Source organism: Xenopus laevis, chromosome 8L (genome assembly GCF_017654675.1).
Source record: "Xenopus laevis strain J_2021 chromosome 8L, Xenopus_laevis_v10.1, whole genome shotgun sequence".
Classification (NCBI taxonomy): Eukaryota; Metazoa; Chordata; class Amphibia; order Anura; family Pipidae; genus Xenopus; species Xenopus laevis.
Window position 1 is genome coordinate 51,809,237 of NC_054385.1, and position 20,544 is coordinate 51,829,780.

Genomic DNA, 20,544 nt, shown 5'->3' on the forward strand with positions numbered 1-20,544 from the left:
CTGCATTTGGCAAACTATTGGTGGTGCTTTTTACTGTTGTAGGCTGCACAGCATTTCATCGTATCCATCTCAAAGTCAATCAATTCCATTGTGTGCTCTTACAATACTAGAACATCCTGAAAATAAAAGAACAGTAAAACCAAAAATGAAAATGATTAATTTGACATAACATGCTATATTATTGTTATTTTTTACTCATAAACATCATTCATTCATTTTGCACATTTAAACAGATAAACATATAACTATATAGGAATAATAAACAATTAAAGTTTTAGGCATTGTTTAGTTTAGTATTACTGTGTATCTAAGTTACCCCTCTAAGAGCAAGAGGTCTCTGGGAGATGATATGTATTTACATTAGCGATGCACCAAATCCAAGATCCGGTTCAGGATTCGGCCTTTTTCAGCAGGATTCAGATTCGGCCGAATACTTGTGCCTGGCCGAACCGAATCCAAATCCTAATTTGCATATGTAAATTAGGGGTGGGTAGGGCAATCACATGACTTTTCGTCACAATAGAAGATTTTTTTCCACTTTTTCTTTTCCTGCCCCTAATTTGGATATGCAAATTAGGATTCGGGGATTCGGCCAAATCCCAAATAGTGGATTCGGTGCATCCCTAATTTACATACTGTATGTTTGGGATGTAACCCTACGTACCCACAATGCTGGAGGAGATAAAGTGGCTGGTGGCTTAGTACAGTTATAGTGCAATTATTTTCACTCATTGCCAGGGACCTAGGAGGCAGGTCTTGTGATGTGTGCTATGTAGTTATACTTGCTATTTTTAAAAATGTGCTATTTGTCTGTAATGTATTCCTTCCCTATGTATTATCTCTCCTTCCAAGACTTCATGCAGTAAATTCAACATAAAGAAGGAAGTTGTATAGGGAATAATCAATAAGACTAAAGCCTTATGGGTTGAACATAGATTATAACAGGTAAATTAATTATAGGAGAATGCTACAGAACCCTCATGTAAGTAAAGATGAACAGGCTCAGATCCTGATACTATTACACATTCTGCAAGTGTGGGGTAAAGTTTAACCACAGGGATTTTTAATTACCCAGATATTTACAGAAGTAAGGTACACCCACCGTGATTAATGGAAACAGGTTTTAAAATTGCTGCATGGCAATTCTGTGTCATAGGTTGCTGTGAGGTCCCATATTGTCTTATTCAATGTCTGTTATAAAACCCCTCCCCCACAAAATACAGAGATGGGCTGATTTATGGAACCCATGGGCGCAGATACTGAAGATCCAGGAAGTGCTTGTGCCCATGGGATGTATTGTGCTCCTCACATTGTGCTAGATTAAGGTGGTTATTTATCAAAGGTCGGATTTTAGAACTATGTGAGCTTTTTTAAACCTTTTTTTAATCTGAAAAATTGATTTTTGACCAGATTTTTTATGGAAAACACAACCTTTGATAAATAACCCCCTTAGAAACTGATACAGACTGAACAGAATATAACTCGATCACATGCTAGGTAAGTACAGAGTTACCCTACTCCTTTTGCTTGATGGCACTCCTGAATGATACCTAAAATAGGGGGCTCCAATGGGATGCCCATGCACCTCCCACTACCAACACCTTATGAATAAAGCTTTGCTAAATGCAGATCGTATTTCTGGGATTGGCAAGAGCCTGCACAAACCATATGGCAATTTATACATTTTTGCACTTTGCACCATACTCCACTTTGAATAGATGAGACCCTTGGTCAACAACAACATTAAACTTCAGTACTTTAAGATCCTTACATTAATACATTAATTGGGAAATACTTTTTCAGCTAAAACTAAGAACAAAAATTGTTGTTATTGTTGTTCTAATATGAAACCATTGTCACTTTATTCCAGACATAAGTGGATCCTATTATATACACACACAAACAAACACATAAATGTATTATACATAAACACAATAATGATACATTGCTATTACTGAGAAAACAGAATATGAATACAGGAATGACAATTCATAGTCTGATGCCATAATTACCAATAAGCCAGTTACTGGACTTTCTAATCGTTTAACCTGACACCGATTTTCTCTGCTTCATAATATTTTTATGAATTATCATTAATGCTAACACTCAGACAACTGGAGGCGAATCTATCCCCCCAAACAAATAGTCAAGCTTACATTTTGTGGTAATTAGATTGCACTGTTTTGGCAGGAAGTTAGTATGTTCATGCTGGGCTTTGAACCTCACTTCTAAAAACTGACAGTGTGTAGAATCTTCCAGTGAGAGTGTACTCAACCATGTCTTTCTACTCTCTTTCTGCAGTAAAGATTTAATAAAGTTAGACATAAAAATCTAAGGCATTTCAGGCGGCTTGGTGTGTACAGAGAAAAACAGCTCAGAATTACTTTTTATTTTCCGTCAGTGTATGATGGAGAATTAACTTACTTAGTTGTAAGATATTTACATTGGAACACAAGATTGACAATCTTTCCTCAACAGCGAAGAGTTGATTATCTCTTAAAGGAATGATGTGTGTGGTTTATTGTTGATTAGTTTTCAAGAGAAAATATAATGTCTAGGCAACAAGTACCTTCAGGTTTCACCAGTTTTATCTAAATTAGGGTTATTAAGTGTAAGGGGCCCATTTACTTAGTTCGAGTGAAGGAATAGAGGAAAAATAGTTTGAATTTCGAATGGTCGAATATGGCTACTTCGACCATCGAATGGGCTACTTCGACCTTCGACTACGACCTTCGACTTCGAATCGACGATTCAAACTAAAAATCGTTCGACTATTCGACCATTCGATAGTCGAAGTACTGTCTCTTTAAAAATATCTTCCACCCCCTAGTTCGCCACCTAAAACCTACCGAGGCCAATATCCTTCGATCGATGGATTAAAATCGATTATTCCTTAGATCGTTCGATCGTAGGAATAGCGCAAAATCCTTCGACTTCGATATTCGAAGTCGAAGGATTTTACTTCGATGGTCGAATATCGAGGGTAATTAACCTTCGATATTCGACCCTAGGTAAATGTGCCCCAAATTGGTATGCAAAATAAGTTCTGCCCCCCCCCCATAACTTACCTTCTCGCTTCTGGTTCCACAGAGTTAGGACACTTTCTGCTGTTGGAAAAATGCCTGTATGTGTCATTGACTATTGAAATTTGATGGAATTTCATCCTAAAAAACATACATTTTAGCATATTCTGTCTAAAAGCTGCCTGTATATATCAGTCAGAGGATATAAAACAATTAAAAAATGGCATACTGAGTGATACAAATTCAATATACATGTGCAAAACATATTCTTCCTAAAATGCCAGTGCTTGACCTAAAGAATGTGCTATTTATTCTGTTATTTCTAGTTATGGAACTGCATTTATAGTATTTTATGTGGCCCATGGATTAAACTATCTAGCGATCTCTTTCATCAGAAACACTTTCCTTCGGGTTTTTGGTGATGACGCAGTTACTTAATGGGGCACCGACAAAGCTTGACCCAGGAAGGATAATTCATCTGGCCTTGTTCAATATGGACATAAGAAATATCCCTTCTTAGTATTTCACTCTTGTGGATTGCGTGATGAGATTCTTATTGTGACTGAGATCCTCATGGGAAATAGGGTGGAGGTTAAGTACTTTGGAATGAAGTCGAAATCAGAGAAAAAAAAGTGTGTGGGTGTAAATATTCATATATGTCTTTTTTTAATCTCCCATTAGACAATCCAACTGCTGCAATCAAACAAATACCCTGTAACCTTATGTTCAGTAATGTCATTACACTAGCTAATTGCTGCATAAATACAGAAAAGAACTGGACTTAGTAACTGATGTAGGGCTAAAGGTAATGAATAACAAAGAACAACAATGAATAATAATATTTTTTTGTAGCATGGCACTTTATTTGTTATCAAAGTTTGTGTTGCAATGAGGTATTAAAATGTAGACTGCAAATGTACCCGTTTAATTTGTGACTTTCAAGAGAAAGTAGATCAGGTACAAATATGGGATCTGATTTATAGAAAGCTCCAAATTATGGGAAGGTTTTCTCCCATAGGCTTCATTTTAATCAAATTATTCAAAATTAAACCATAGTCCCTTCTCTCTGTAATAAAACAGTACATTGCATTTGATCCCAACTAAAATATAATCAATCCTTATTGGTAGGAAAATTCTATTGGGTTTATTTAATTTTTTAGCAGACTTAAAGGAGAAGGAAACCTAGTCGGCGCAAAAACCCTCCCCCCCTCCCGTGTGCTGCCCACCCTCCCTCCTCCCCCCTGGCCTACCAGTCCCACTGGGCAAATGCCCCTAACTTGTTACTTACCCTTCTGCGCAGGTCCAGTCTACGGAGTTCACCTACGCCATCTTCTTCCAAGCGATCTTCTTCCTGCTTTGACCGGCGCATGCGCAGTAGGAGCATTTCACCGGTACGATCTACTGCGCATGCGCCAAAAGTCACAAAGTGAAATCGGAAAACGTTGTGATTTTTGGCGCATGCGCAGTAGATCCGTACCAGCGAAATGCTCCTACTGCGCATGCGCCAAAACGCCGGTCAAAGCAGGAAGAAGATCGCGTGGAAGAAGATGTCGTCTGTGAACTGCCTGGACTGGACCTGCGCAGAAGGGTAAGTAACAAGTTAGGGGCATTTGCCCAGCGGGACGGGTAGGCCAGGGGGGGAGGAGGGAGGGTGGGCAGCACACGGGAGGGGGGGAGGGTTTTTGCGCCGACTAGGTTTCATTCCCCTTTAAGGTATAAAGATCCAAATAATAGAAAGATTTGTTATCCAGAAAATCTCAGGCCCCAAGCATTCTGGATAACAGGATCATTTTCCACATCACATTTTATACATAAACATCACAACAGAGATGAGCCCGTTTGTTTTCCCCTTAACCAGTAAAAATCTTACCAATTAAAATATAGCCTTTCTGACTCTCTAGTGTTACATATTCCTGTTTTATTTTTTTGCAAATTGTATCCTTTCCATTGCACCTTCCATTTAGGCTGATGCACATTCAATAGCTCAGACTGAACACTTGACAGCTTGGCATGTAGTAAGTTACTGCATAAACTTGACTGTTTTAACAGTGGCCAATGAAGGGATTCAGATGGTGTTTACATTGTATTTACAGCAAAAAAAAAAAAAAGGAAGAAAAAACTAGATATACAGGAAAAAAAAAAACCCTTGAGAGCTTTCTGTTCTCCCAGACAGTAGTCTTTATATTTTATTATCCCTTTTCAAATAAATGGCACTTTGTGTTCAGTGCTTGCGTGAGAATAATAGAAGGATTCGTTTGGATGAAAGATTAGTCTCACAAGAACAACTGTGCTCTGCATGTGTGCTGGCAGTAAAATTGAAGGATTGTTGGAAAACACAGCACAGAATTCTGCTGCCTATATTTTAGTAGTCAAGGCAGCGCTGCATTTATTGTTGAAATCAATTTCAAATACAAACAGGAAGAAAACATCAGCATATGGCATTAGAATAACTCCATCACAGCTTTTTTTCTAGGCAGCATTAACACTTAAGGCTTTCTCAGTGGGGGGAATTAGCAGCCACCAGCCGATATATTAGTTAGATTGCCATGCCGTGAATGGCAGTTAGGGTCTGCTGCATCTCAGACTTTCTTAAAATAGAGCAAATGATGTCTATTTTCATCTTCCCAAAGATGTCACATTCCTTAGTAAGCACCCAGTGTAAAAAACTGCTTACCAGAATATTGAAGCTCTGTTATGTCTCAGATATAGCTAACCTGCACTTGTGTACAAACCTTTCAGTGGCTCCAGAGAATCCTTATCAAGATGATATGGCCAGTAAATGTGTGTACATTGGCAGAAACTGGCAGGGAAATCACTGTAGGTTTTTTTCTGCAGCCGCTCATAGAATTGCTGTTATCTCACAGAGCTCAATTTTCAAACAATAATACATTTGCCCAACTCATTATCAATGGTAAATTGAATATATTTGTAAATATATTAACAACATATATTTTTTTTAATTGTTTTTATTAAATTTTTTAAAGCATGCATTAAATGCTTCTTTTTTCACCCACTTTCTCTGCAGCAATTCTGTTGGTTGTACAAGGGATGCTAATTTCAATGTACTTTTAACACTTCTTAAAATCCCACTCAACACTCTGTAAGTGTTGTAGTCTGAGCATCATCTACAGGGTGTCCTGTATTAAAGATGAGGTATGGCTGCCCTACCTAACAGGTTGCATATGGTTGTGCAAATGTGCACAGCAGTATTAAACACATTGAAAAAACAGGAAAAACATGTACAATTATTGTGTAGCTGATTGTAGCTCCATTTTATCCACACGGGCATTATATAAATGCTACAGCCTTCACCATGCCTGCAGTTCTCAGTTATTTTGAAGTACCCACAGTCTATTGGTTTTATTTAGATTATGGATATTTATTATCGTAGGGCTCAGAATGCTGCCATAGAGTATGACAGAACTGAGAAAGGAAGGAGGCATATCCATTCACATGGCTTATGCAAGAACAAAAGTGATCACATCTTGTAGAATTTCTTGCCAAAACTACTCTATTTTTAAAAATACACTTTTTTCTCAAGTGCAAAATGTGTCATCTGAGATATACTGTAGGCAATGTTTCTGCAGTACTGCAGGCAATATCCCATTTTTCTCTGGTGCCTCAGTGATCTAGCATTCCCACTGTTCTCTTTTGTCTTGGTGATCTACCATCACCTCACTGCTCTCTGGTTGTTTAGTGCTATACCATCATCCCATTGTTCCCTGGTACCCCAGTGCCCTAGCAATATCACATTGTTCTCTAGTTCCTCAATGGTCTAGCATAATTGCGCTGTTCTCTGATGCCTCAGTACTCTAGCAATATCCAAATTTTCTATGCTGCCTCAATGCTCTAGCATTCCCACTGTTCTCATTTGTCTTGGTGCTCTACTGCCATCTCACTGTCCTCTGGTGCTTTAGGGCCTTATCATCATCCCACTGTTTTCTGGTGGCTCAGTGCTCTACCATCATCCTGCTGTTTTCAGGTATCTCAATGCACTATAATTATCCCACTATTCTCTAGTTCTTCAGTGCTAGCTTCCCACTGTTCTAATATTTCTTGGTGCTCAACCATCTGATGCCTCAGTGCTATACCATCATCCCACTGTTCTCTGGTGTGTCAGTGCCCTAGCAACATCCCATTTTCTCTAATTTCTTAATGCTCTGGTGCCTCAGTGCTCTAGCACTATCCCATATTTTCTCTGATGCCTCAATGTTCTAGCATTCCCACTGTTCTGTTTTATCTTAGTGCTCTGTTATCATCTCACTATCCTCTGGTGCTTTAGTGCCTTACCATCATCCCACTTTTTGGCACCTCAGTGCTCTACCATCATCATGCAGTTTTCTGGCGTCTCATTGCTCTAGCATTATCCCACTGTTCTCTAGTACCTCAGTGCTCTAGCACTGTTCCACTGTTCTCTTTTGCCTTTGTGCTGTACCATCATTCTACTGTTCTCTGGTGTCTGTGTCCTAGCAACATCCCATTTTCTCTAGTTCCTCAATGTTCTAGCACAGGGGTGGCCAAAAGGTAGATCGGGATCTACCAGTAGACTTTTAGCTCATGATCAGTAGATCTTAAGACACTGTCCACAAAAACCTTGTTTAAATCACCCTATTTCATGCTTCTCATCAGGTACTTATTATTTTAAGGTGACTGTGACAGGGTGTCACAATGTTTAGCAGAGAAAGTGCTGGATGGTGTATACATTGCACCAGGATTCCGGCACTTCATGTGTTAAAAGACTCCAGGAATGTTTGGGGTTTTACCTGTCTGTGTGCTGATCACACAGGTGGAGTATTTAGGTCAGTGGGCCTGACACAGAGTTCTCTTCCTATATGCAGGCTGCCTGAAAGCTGGAAGGAAAGGAGCTCTGTGAGTGATTTTCAAATTCCCTGAAAACCACGAAACTGTAAGTTGCTCTGTTTTTGCCAGTGACTGTGATCATTATATTTGTGTTGCTAGTATAGATAGGGCCACTGAGTGAGGTAGGCAGGAGCCAGACGGCTATGATTTATTTTCGTTTTGTTTGTTATTTTGAGCAACTTACAAATAAAGCCTGAGCGGCTGAACAGCTTTATGACACAAACTTGTCTGCACTTCTATTTCTGCACGACTGACCCCTGCAAGAGTGTGTAACCAGTCACAATTGGTGGAGGATGCGGGCATGTTGATTCCCTGCCAGGCGCAATTCACTTAGCAAGTTTGATTGCGTTGCTTCACGTCTGCGGTTTGGAAAAAAGATGGAAGATCTCGTGTTACGCTTGGCTCAACTTAGTGCAGCCCAGCAAGAAGCAAATGTACTTCAGCAAGAGACTAATGCACAGCAGTCTGCCCAGCAGGAGGCGCTGGCTGCACAGCAGGCTGCCCAGCAGGAGGCGCAGCAGGAAATTGTACGTCTGTTGAGTGCTCAGGTAACAGCCCTGGCTGAGGCAGCAGAGAGAGACAGGCAAATGCAAGCTGAAGCTGCCAGGAAAGATAGAGAAACCCTTGCAGAGGTTCTGCAGCAGCTGAACTTGCGCCAGGAACAATCTGGCATTGCCACTGCTAACAGTGGGTTGGTTAAAGCAAGCCATTTTCTCCAAAAGATGACCCCACATGATGATGTGGAAGCATTTCTGAATACATTTGAGCGTACAGCATAACGAGAGGCGTGGTCTAAGACCCAGTGGGCAGGGTTGGTTGCTCCATTTCTAACGGGCGATTCTCAGAAAGCATATTTTGATTTGTCCACTGAGGATGCTCAGGACTATGAGAAATTGAAGTTAGAAATTCTCCGCCGTTTGGGTGTCACTCCAGCTGTGCGAGCCCAACGAGTGCACCGTTGGAATTACCGGCCCAATAAGTCTCCCAGGTCACAGATGCATGATCTGATTTATCTCGTGCGGAAATGGTTACAACCTGAGACACTCACTGCACCCCAGATTGTAGAAAGGGTCACAATGGATCGGTTCTTGACAGCTCTGCCGCATAAATTAAGAAAGTGGGTTAGTCATGCTGATCCAAAGTCCGCAGATGAGTTGGTCGAGATGGTGGAACGCTACCTCGCCGCAGAAGGGTTTTTGGCAGGTGTGTCACCTCCAGAGAACTTACCTGCAAAGCGGCGTCTGCCAGCAGGGCCAGGAAGAGGCACATCAGCTTCAAGTCCTCCTGGTGGTTCTAAACCGTGGGTGAAGACCAATATGGATGCCAGGTCTTTGAAAGATACTATACCAGGCTCCAATATCCAATGCTGGCGGTGTCAAACTTGGCAGCTGAGAAGACTCAGCAACGAGTTCGCCAAAGATTTTTTTGGCCTGGGGTGTTTGCAGAAATCAAACGTTATTGTGAGTCTTGCCCAGAATGTCAGTTGACGTCCCCTGCTCCTCATTACCGGGGCCCCTTGGTACCACTACCCATCATTGAGGTACCTTTTCACCGGATTGCGATGGATCTGGTGGGGCCCCTGGTGTAGTCTGCAAAGGGACATCAATACATTCTGGTGGTTTTAGACTATGCCACAAGATATCCTGAGGCGGTTCCCTTGCGGAACACATCAGCTAAAACAATTGCCCGGGAACTGTTTTACATGTTTGCTAGAACAGGCATTCCTAAAGAGGTCCTGACAGATCAGGGAACGCCCTTTATGTCTAGGGTAATGAAAGATTTGTGTAAATTACTGGGTATAAAACAGTTAAGGACATCAGTCTACCACCCTCAAACTGATGGCTTGGTAGAGCGATTCAATAAGACTCTCAAAAGAATGTTAAAAAGGGTGGTTGAGGCAGACGGGAGAGACTGGGATTGCCTACTTCCTTACTTGATGTTTGCAGTTCGTGAGGTACCTCAGTCATCTACTGGGTTTTCCCCGTTTGAGCTTTTGTATGGGCGACACCCCCGGGGACTTCTAGATGTTGCGAAAGAGTCGTGGGAAGAGGAGCCTTCTCCTCACCGCTCAGTTGTAGAACATGTTCTACAGATGCAGGACCGCATCACAGCAGTCATGCCCATTGTTCAGGAACATATGCGGCAGGCTCAAGAAGCACAGAGTCGCATATATAATCGGGGAGCCAGACTCAGGGTTTTTCAGCCAGGTGATCGGGTCCTGGTTTTGATTCCCACAGCAGAAAGTAAATTCCTAGCAAAGTGGCAAGGTCCCTACGAAATTATGGAAAAAGTAGGGGATGTGAATTATAAAGTACACCAACCCGACAAACGAAAAAAAATGCAGATCTATCATGTCAATTTAATCAAGGCTTGGAAGGACCCTTTAGTCTCAATGGCAGCCGAGCGTCTCAGTCCTTCACTCCAGGGGGGAGTTCCTGAGGTGAAGGTCTCAGTGGCTTTGTCAAGGCCACAAGCCCAAGAAGTAAAAGAATTCCTCCTTAGAAATGCTGACGTGTTTTCAGAGGTGCCAGGTTGCACTCATGTCATTGAGCATCATATCGTTACAGATCCGCAAGCACGGGTTCGCTTGAAACCGTATCGCATTCCTGAAGCCCGTAGACAGGCAGTAGCAGGTGAAATTCAGAGAATGTTGGAACTTGGGGTTATTGAACCGTCACATAGTGAGTGGAGTAGCCCTATTGTGTTGGTACCAAAACCTGATGGATCATTGCGGTTTTGCAATGATTTTCGTAAATTAAACGAGATCTCAAAATTTGACGCTTATCCTATGCCACGGGTGGATGAGTTAATAGAAAGATTAGGGCCAGCGAGGTACATTACCACCCTAGATCTAACCAGAGGGTACTGGCAGATTCCACTTACTCTAGCCACTAGAGAGAAGACAGCATTTGCTACCCCACAGGGTTTATTCCAATATGTGCGAATGCCATTTGGGCTTCATGGGGCCCCAGCCACCTTCCAGAGGCTGATGGATGAGATCCTCAGGCCACACCAGTACTTTGCATCGGCGTACCTTGACGATGTTGTGATATTCAGCTCAGACTGGGAAAGTCATCTTCCCAAAGTTCAAGCTGTGATAAACTCCATTCGGCAGGCTGGTCTGACTGCCAATCCAAAGAAATGTGCCCTGGGCCTCGAAGAAGCACGATACCTAGGGTACATTATTGGAAAAGGCCTTATCAAACCCCAGAAAAAAAAGCTACAAGCAATCAAGGAATGGCCTCAACCTTGCACAAAAAAACAGGTCAGGACGTTTCTGGGCATGGTAGGGTATTACCAGAGATTTGTCCCAGATTTTGCCACCATAGCTGCCCCACTTACAGACCTAATCAAAGGCAAAAGCTCGGGGGGAGTTACTTGGAACGAAGATGCTGAGGTTGCATTCTGTAAACTCAAGGAAGTGTTGTGCAGTGGGCCGGTTTTGATTGCTCCTGATTTCAAAAAAAAGTTTCTAGTACAAACGGATGCTTCCAATGTGGGCCTAGGGGCTGTGTTGTCACAGGTGGTGCATGGAGAGGAGCATCCGGTAGTATATTTGAGTAGAAAGTTAACCCCAGCTGAGAGAAACTATAGTATTGTGGAGCGCGAGTGTCTGGCCATCAAGTGGGCCTTAGAAGCTCTACGGTACTATTTACTTGGCCGTCGGTTTCTTTTGGTGACTGATCACTCCCCCCTTACCTGGATGGCACAAGCAAAAGGTCAGAATGCAAGAGTGACTCGCTGGTTCCTGTCTCTACAGGACTATAACTTCTCAGTGGAGCACAGAGCAGGAAAGCTGCAGGCCAATGCGGATGCTCTATCCCGGACTTATTGTATGTTTATGAAAAGTGTCCGTACCCACGGGGTCGAACAGAGGGGGGAGGTATGTGACAGGGTGTCACAATGTTTAGCAGAGAAAGTGCTGGATGGTGTATACATTGCACCAGGATTCCGGCACTTCATGTGTTAAAAGACTCCAGGAATGTTTGGGGTTTTACCTGTCTGTGTGCTGATCACACAGGTGGAGTATTTAGGTCAGTGGGCCTGACACAGAGTTCTCTTCCTATATGCAGGCTGCCTGAAAGCTGGAAGGAAAGGAGCTCTGTGAGTGATTTTCAAATTCCCTGAAAACCACGAAACTGTAAGTTGCTCTGTTTTTGCCAGTGACTGTGATCATTATATTTGTGTTGCTAGTATAGATAGGGCCACTGAGTGAGGTAGGCAGGAGCCAGACGGCTATGATTTATTTTCGTTTTGTTTGTTATTTTGAGCAACTTACAAATAAAGCCTGAGCGGCTGAACAGCTTTATGACACAAACTTGTCTGCACTTCTATTTCTGCACGACTGACCCCTGCAAGAGTGTGTAACCAGTCACAGTGACATATAAGAAATAGTTTTTTGTTAAATATAGCAATATACATTTTCCCATAAATCAGTATTTTAGTAATATTTTCCATGGAGCAGAATGCTAACAATGTTATTATGTATGTAGATCATAATTGGACAACATAAAAGTAGACCTCACATTAGTAAAGTATGGGCAATCCTGTTCTAGCATAATCCCACTGTTATACGGTGCAATTTTATAGTGCTATAGCAATATCTTATTTTCTCTGGTGCCTCAGTTCTTTAGCATCCCCACTGTTCTCTTGTCTTGGTGCTCTACTGTCATCTCACTATTCTTTGTTGCCTTAGTGCTCTGTCATCATCCCACTGTTTTCTGTTGCTTCAGTGCTCTACTATCATCCCACTGTTCTCTGCTGCCTAAGTGCTCTGCCATTGCCCCACTGTTCTGGGGTTCCTCAGTGCTCTACCATCACCCCAATGTTTATAAAGTTCCTCAGTGCTCTAGCATTATACCAATAGTATGTTGTGCCGTTGATAGCAGCTCTCTACAACAAGTTTATGTGGATGTTCAAGCATACTTTTTAAGGCTGCTAAATGCAAAGAATCTCCTATTATATTGCTTGATAAATCTAGCAATTCATTCATGATTATAGCTGTTAAATGTCCAGGTCTATAATTTTGCAGATGAAAACCAATGTCATCTTATAATAATGACACAACAATTACAGTTTCATAACCATGCTGTATATGGATAAGTCCTTGAAGAATGAAAATAGTAATTTAATGGTTTCATGATTACTTTTGCTTTGTGATTATCAAATCACTACTGAAATGTCCATTATGAATACAAATAAAGGAAAAATAGAATTATTTTGTATCGCTTGTCATTTGAATTAGCAGTAGCAGCAGCAGGAAGTTGTCCCATACTCGCATTGTACTGTCCAGACTTAATGACTATTTACATCACCGCTGTGCGATGTCCTGATTGAATGATGTATGGTTAGCACTGCATTGTATTGTCCTGACTGACTCACGTCTGTTCAACTCTACGTTCAACTCATTCTGTATGCTTTATTAATATGATTAGAATTTTACTGTAAATAAGAAGGATAGAGCATAATGGATGGTTAGTTGTGTCAATACCAGGACAACTGGTTAGTCAATTGGTCACCAAAAATTAATTATGAAGCCTTTAACATGCTTTACCTGTAAGCACTCATTCTTTGAGTAACAAACAGCACATTTAGGGGATTGGGAAAGTAAATCAAGCAAAATGTTTTGTTAATACTCACCATTCAAACTAGTGTCTCCCTGCAAACAATTAGATTAAATAAAGCATTAAGAAATCATTATGTATTGATCAGCATGAGTTGAGTTACCATACTGCTTTTTGCAGAACTGAAGTGGAATTAAATTGAAATAAATTATAAAACAATGAACCCTCATATTCATATCATCGTAAAAATACCAAGTAATACACTTCAAACTGTGTCTCTCAAAAACATAAACACCATAGTTTTACTGAACAACAGCCATTCAAAATGTTTTAATGGTTTATGAACCTAGTATATGTCTTCAAAAAGGCATATGGGTAAAAAAATCTATGTGGCAAAGCTGTAATAATGTGCTGTAAATAGTGGCTTTAAATGTATTATAGTGTCGTTGAGGCCCTTTCAGGCAGTGCAGATGACTGTAGGTCAGAGCTGTCGCTTTCAGGTATTCTTATACTGAGATTGAATTCCAGTTTGGCAAGAGTTTTATAGCTCAACTAAACATACAGCATCATAAAAATAATAGTAATATATAATCCATTGACGTTGGATGGTTACGCATCCCCTGCCCTGCGGTAGCTGAATTTGCCATTAAACTTAATTTAGCTGGCTACAAACAATAGCACTCAGCATTTCTGATCAAGCTAAAACGACTAGCACACTGATTAGTGCATTTGCCTGCAATGCCCCTGCTTTGTTCCACAGCTTGGCTCTATCAAAATGACTTATTGAGCTGTTAGAGTAATTTATGGGCAGTAAAATAAAGTTTATAGTTTGGCCACTATAAAATGTTGTTTCACTAATTGTTGTGTATTTAGGACAGAATTATGTCTAAGCAAAATTATGATCACACTTGACAGAGTTTATTAGTGCTTACTAAATATTTTATAGTAAGTATGGATCATTATCCATGGGATTTTTATGCATTGTAGTAATGTGGGTATAAGAAGTATTGGACTGGAATCCAAAACATGAATTTGTTCTTCCTCCCTCAACTCATCTCTTCTCCTACTGGATTTCCAGCTATTCTCTTCTCAATGTGCTTGTATTTCAGTTATTCCCTTTCTCTAATCTTCAAATGTAGCTTTTCTGGTCAGTCTCTCCTCTCATGTTTCCTTTGTGTTATGCTTCCTTCCCTTGCTCTCCATATTGCTCTCCATATTTCTCCTATTTTCTGTAGTATCTCTCATCCTTGTTCCCCTTCTCTTGTCCCCAGTAGTTTTTATTTAATTATTACTGGCTTATTGTTTTGTTTTAGACTTGCCTAAACCTTTATTAATCACAGTATGTGGTGATAACCTTCCTCATCACCTGCTTAGTTCTCATGTGGCGTTATAATAACTTCCTCATCACCTGCTTAGTTCTCATGTGGTGTTATCATACCCATACAGAAAGCCAGCACAGGGCATATAAGAAAATGATACCAGCATAGTCATTCCACAGTAACAATCACAATGGGTTCTTTTATCTCAGATTAACAACATTTATTTCAAGGGCAATAACCACTTCTGTGCATTCAGTTTTTTTAGTTAGAAAGTACCCAGCATTTTTTTTATGCAGAACATCTACATTTAAACAACTTTCATTTTATGATTTATCCTACTTCCCTTTTTCTTCAGAGCACTTGGGGGAGCAGTAAATAATAGGTAATCAAATTACCCTCACAAATTCTCCTTCTGTCCTAAAACACAAAGATATATAAGCAATGACTTGGATAGTGACCCCTAACCAGGGACTCTCAAGCACCAAGCCCTCTGATGTTGCTCCCAGTAACCTCAAAGCAGGAGCTTATTTTTGGATCTCAGACTTAGAGATACGTTTTTGTTACATCCTGGAGTTTTCATGCTGTCTGCATTAGCTCTGTGAGCAGACAGCTATGGTCTTGGTTCACTGTTATAGGTATTCTTGTATTCCCTGGTGGGTATGGTGAACTCATCTCACTAATTTGGCCATAGGTGCTCAGTATTAGCCATTATTATGCCTATATAATATGCCCCTGCTCTGCACAGAGCTGTAACTAGAGGGGGGCGGGCCCTGGTGCGGGACGTGCAGCCGGGCCCCGCCCCCCTCCGTACGGCCAGAAATGGCCGCATTAGAACAGTGGCGCGAGCTGCCGGGGGGGCCCTAAGGGGGTGCGGGCCCTGGCCCAATCGCACCCCCTGCTCCCCCGGTAGTTACGGCACTGGCTCTGCACTGACTCACTGCCTGTTATAAATCAAGGGTACTTTATCCTAGGTGCTCTGTTCCTTGTGATTGCTGTTTCTTATACTCCTGTAGGTGTTCCTGTCCCCTGTTTGACTTCCCCGACTTGTTCCTGAACTTGAGTTTGCCTAACGATTCTGCTCCTGTTAACTGGTTCTGACCCAGCCTGTCTGACCACATCCAGCTCCCTCCTTTCAGGCTCCTTCCCAGTGTATTTGTTCAGCTCCCTTGTCTGCTCCTGTGGTGTGCTAAGTCCTGGCAGCACTAGTAGTTGTGGGCAGGCCCAAAGCCAAAGGTGGCTGTTAAAGGCAGAAGAGCAGGCCTAGACAGGAATCCAGTCACTCCCCTGGGGTTTGCCATTCGTGGCAGTTTTAGAGGCATAAAGACAATGTATACTGCCAAACAGAGCCACCTGTAGTCTGACAGTCAACCAATGACAGTCCTTACTGGGCACCCCCTAGAGAACTTTCACCTTTTTTTATATTTTAATGTGGCTAGTGGGGACCCCTGGATAAGGAGCTCCTATAAATAGAGCAGGTTTTCTCTACCAAGGAAAGGGTATGGGGAGGTACAAAGGGTAAAGACACATGTTATCAAACAAACAGTCTGGGGGTCCATATGGTTACCTTCATCCCATTCAAGCCAACAGCAGGAAGTAAAGAAGAGCTGTGGCTCTTCTTTACATTCACATCTGTCAAAGAAATGACTGGTAAGGCTTGTCAGGTCTGCATGCAAATGCAAGTCAAAGTTTATTTTCTGCAGATGTTTTCAGTTGGTGAAAAAGCACCCACATTCCAACCTGCAACCTATAAGTTGTTTCAATGGAATCCCTCTGTCACCCCTATCCTGCCTGTTGTGCATTTTGGTGCTTTTTTAATGTGACAATAAAATCATGTAGAGGAGCTTTCAAAATATATCTGAAATCCTTTCTCGTTATAAAATGTGCACAAAATTCCCCTATACCTATATCTTGCCCTGCTTAAATGATAGGACTGGGATTGGGGTTTAACATCTTTAGTGTGATTTTATAAGAAGTATCATTTTTGAGATTTGACAGAATCCCAACACTTTTTTTTGCAGCATTTGGCATGGCATTATTCTTAATTTTAGTCTAGCCAAGGCCAGAAGTTAAAGGGTCAAGTAATTTTTTGGCCTGAATGTGCTCTGATTAGTGATCCAAATTTTGATAGTTTGCTTCACAAATGATGTAAATTTTTAAATTGCGCTCATATGTGGATAAGCAAATTTAGGTTTGGCTGAGGTTTGATATTCAGACAAATCTTCTTCATTCTGTATTTGGCTGAATCTAAAAGAAAAAAGGGATTTGGTGTATTCCTGGCTTTTAAGAAATGACACGCTTGCTCTCCTCCTGCTGTGTGGGCATTTTATAGGATGGTAAACGTGTGAAACTAGGTTCAAAACACACACAGCAAATTTTCTGTGCATTTTAGATGTCAAAATAAAATGACTGTTCTTTCTATTGTTCGGTTTTATGACTCACGAGGCAACCACTGAGGGAAAATCTTTGTATAGCCATTTATTATTCAGCACCAGTAACCTGTCTTCATATTTACCTTCGCTTATCTCTCATGCACATTCCAATCAATGTATCTAATCAATCACTGTCCTATCTGACTGCCACTTTGCAAGACCGAACAAAGGAAATCACTTGCAAAGGTGTCCAAACTCACAGTCATTTCCAAGTCCAAGATAAGAAAGGCAGGGTCTTGACAAAGTTTTCCTCATGTCTCTGTCATTTAAAAGTTTCTGATCTGGTAACACCTGCAAAGTTTGAGTTTAAGTAACTCTGCTGATAACCGAGACAGCTGTTGATGTTAACAACTTGGAAATGCTATACCAATAACAACATAAGCAGAGGGTATAATTTATAATGAGCATAACATAGGCTATTAACACTATGACTTTTTTTTCTTTTTCTTTCTGATTTACTATATAATTGGTACCTGCCTGATTCATAAGCTAGGGGGTAGATATTAAGGAATTCTCAAGGCAGAATTAACCTTTCTATAAGCTTGAAAAGTTAAGAGAAGTTTACCATGTGGGTAGCGAGGAAGAGGATGGTCTGTTAAAAAAAGTTCGTGAACTTGGTCCAGGCCCAGAGAGTTCAGTATGAAGAATAATGAACTTTGCAATTGGAGAACCGTAATGAGAGTTATTAAATGTAAGTGAGAATGAGCTGTAGAGGAGACTGAAAGGGTTATGTAGTAACAAAAGCAAAATATGTTCTCTTGGTCGAGTAACCCACAGCAATCTTCTACATGTCTAGTTGCTAATATCAATCGTGCTATTCTAAATTATTTCTTATTTTTTTAAGAATGTCTCCTATTTATCCTCTAGTAGTCCACCATTCAAACCTCTCCATGGTTGAGTTAGTCAGTTGTCTTCATAACCAAAACCCATTTTGATTATAGAATGCCACGTTTGCTATGACCCTAAATTAGAAACTGAAATATGTAGAAAACCCCCCCAGAAACAACTGCAAACTGCCATAGAAAGTATTGTGTGTGTGCGAGTATATGATCTCTCTCTCTCTCTCTCTCTCTCTCTCTCTCTCTCTCTCTCTCTCTCTCTCTCTCTAATTTATAACTCGCTCTCTCCATCTATTATCTATCTATTATCTCTCTCTCTCCATATATTATCTATCTATTATCTCTCTCTCTCTCTTTCTCTCTCTCTCTATCTATTATCTATCTATCTATCTATCTATCTATCTATCTATCTATCTATCTATCTATCATCTATCTATCTATCATCATCTATCAATCTATCCATCTATCTAAAATGCATTTAAGGAAAACAGTTTGAACTTTGCCCAAGGATTTTTAAAGAGATCCTTCTGTATTTAACAGTTCTTTATGTGACAGGATATAAAACTTTTAATTTCATAATTATCAAGCCTTGATATAGCTCATTATATTGCAGGTAGCAATCAACACTGATGAATTATTACAAAGACGAATCACTCAGTTGTCAGTTGAAATATGGTTTCAAACTAAAATGTGTTCTATATGCTAAGCAGAGCAATAAAAATTCTTCTCTGGATCGTCAGAGGCAGATGATTTTATAGACATTATTGCCCTGGGCAGATGGTAAACATAGTTTGGCTCATTATCTCATGCTTTTTGTGTAAATAAATAATACATATTTATTTGCTTTTCTAGATGGGCGTTATGTTCCTTTTTTTAAAAGTTTGCTGCAACAAAATACTGCTTCTAGCCATAAAGCTCACTTTCCCTCCAACCCAGAAAAATTATTGAACAGCCAATGGCAATACAACATTATACTGAACTTTAGTATAATAAATAATATAATATAATAGCATAATTTGACTTCAGTATGAAAAAGGCCAACATATAATGACAACAGCAAAAATATTCATATTATGAAACATGGTATTTTTATAATATACTAGAAGCATAGCTGAGTAACTGTCCTGTTGAATCTATAAGGAGACACTTTTCTTAATTAATTGGTGCCCTCCAAAAGGAAAAGTTTCCCTTTACAACAGAAATAATGAAGATCTTCTGCATAAAACATAAGGGGCAATGTTGGGAGTGTGAATATGATTGGAAAATATGGAAGCTTTGAGTTTTACTTCAGCAGTAATGCAGGTATTGTATTTGTTATCCGGAAACCTGTTATCCAGAAAGCTCCGAATTATGAAAAGGCTATCACCCATAGACTCCGTTTTATCCAAATTTTTAAAAATTATTTCTAAAAAATGGAACTTCTGAAACTAATTCTTTATACTTTGATACATTTTAGGCTCAATTTAATTAATGATGCCAATGCGTATTTGTTTAATGTTCCATTCCTGCATTTACAGACCTATATAATGTTTTGGATTATTGTCTGCTAAGATTTCTAAGACAAGGTGAAGGAGTCCATGAAGAATGTTTTTTATATATGTTAGCCTTAATATAAAGATTAATATTTGCCTCCAGCACTGCTCTGCATTGTTTTGCTTTTTGGCTGCAATTTTCCAAAGTCTGAGACTTAAAGCAAGTACTTGTGCTAGATCAGCCCTGCTTTTTTTCAATCCCTGTAAGTGATTGCCCAGGACCATTGCTTGTGCACTGAAATGTCAGTTGAAATTAACGTTTTTAACAGTGAGCATAGGGGCCGAGGAAAATAATTGGCACATTTGCAATCACCACTGAGAGAAAATGCCCGTGTTTTTGGCAATCACGGAAACCACAAGGAAGAGGGAATGAGATGCACTTCCAACAGTAATATCGACAGTAAGCTGGCAAATTAAAAAAAAGATACCCAAGATATGCAGTATAATATGACCAGCTACCTTTCCTTCTTATTTAAGTGTCTATTCCATGTAAATGATATTTGCAGCTATAAAACTGCAGGTCTACTGAGACACTAGCCAGAAACGTAGATGAAATTTTCAAGGTGCACTTGATAACTGCTCAGGAAATATAGGATAGTGATGTCCATTACTTGCCTGTAGTTAATGCTGCATACAGTATATAGATATGCTATATATATAGCTTTAAGAAGGGGTTGGATGGCTTTTCAGCAAGTGAGGGAATATAGGGGTATGGAATATAGCTCATAGTACAATTTGATCCAGGGACTAGTCTGATTGCCATTTTGGAGTCAGGAAGGAATTTTTTTCCCCTCTGAGGCAAATTGGAGAGGCTTCAGATGTTTTTTTTGCCTTCCTCTGGATCATCAGTTAGGCAAGTAAAAAAAAGTTAAAAGGTTGATCTTGATGAAAGTGTGTCTTTTTTTCAACCTAACTTACTGTTACTATATCAAGCACACCAGTGATGATTATCTCAGTCTCCCTCTATGCCATCAGTGA

The 20,544-nt window shown here is 40.3% G+C and overlaps 1 long non-coding RNA gene across 1 annotated transcript in view; it reads left to right on the forward strand.

Annotated features, from left to right (window-relative positions):
- Positions 1-11,677: 11,677 nt before the first annotated feature.
- LOC121397034 overlaps positions 11,678-20,544 on the forward strand; it is a 79,451-nt gene continuing 70,584 nt past the window's right edge. The window contains exon 1 of the long non-coding RNA XR_005963367.1: positions 11,678-12,024. This is a non-coding gene — a long non-coding RNA (uncharacterized LOC121397034). The remainder of the gene's footprint in view (positions 12,025-20,544) is intronic.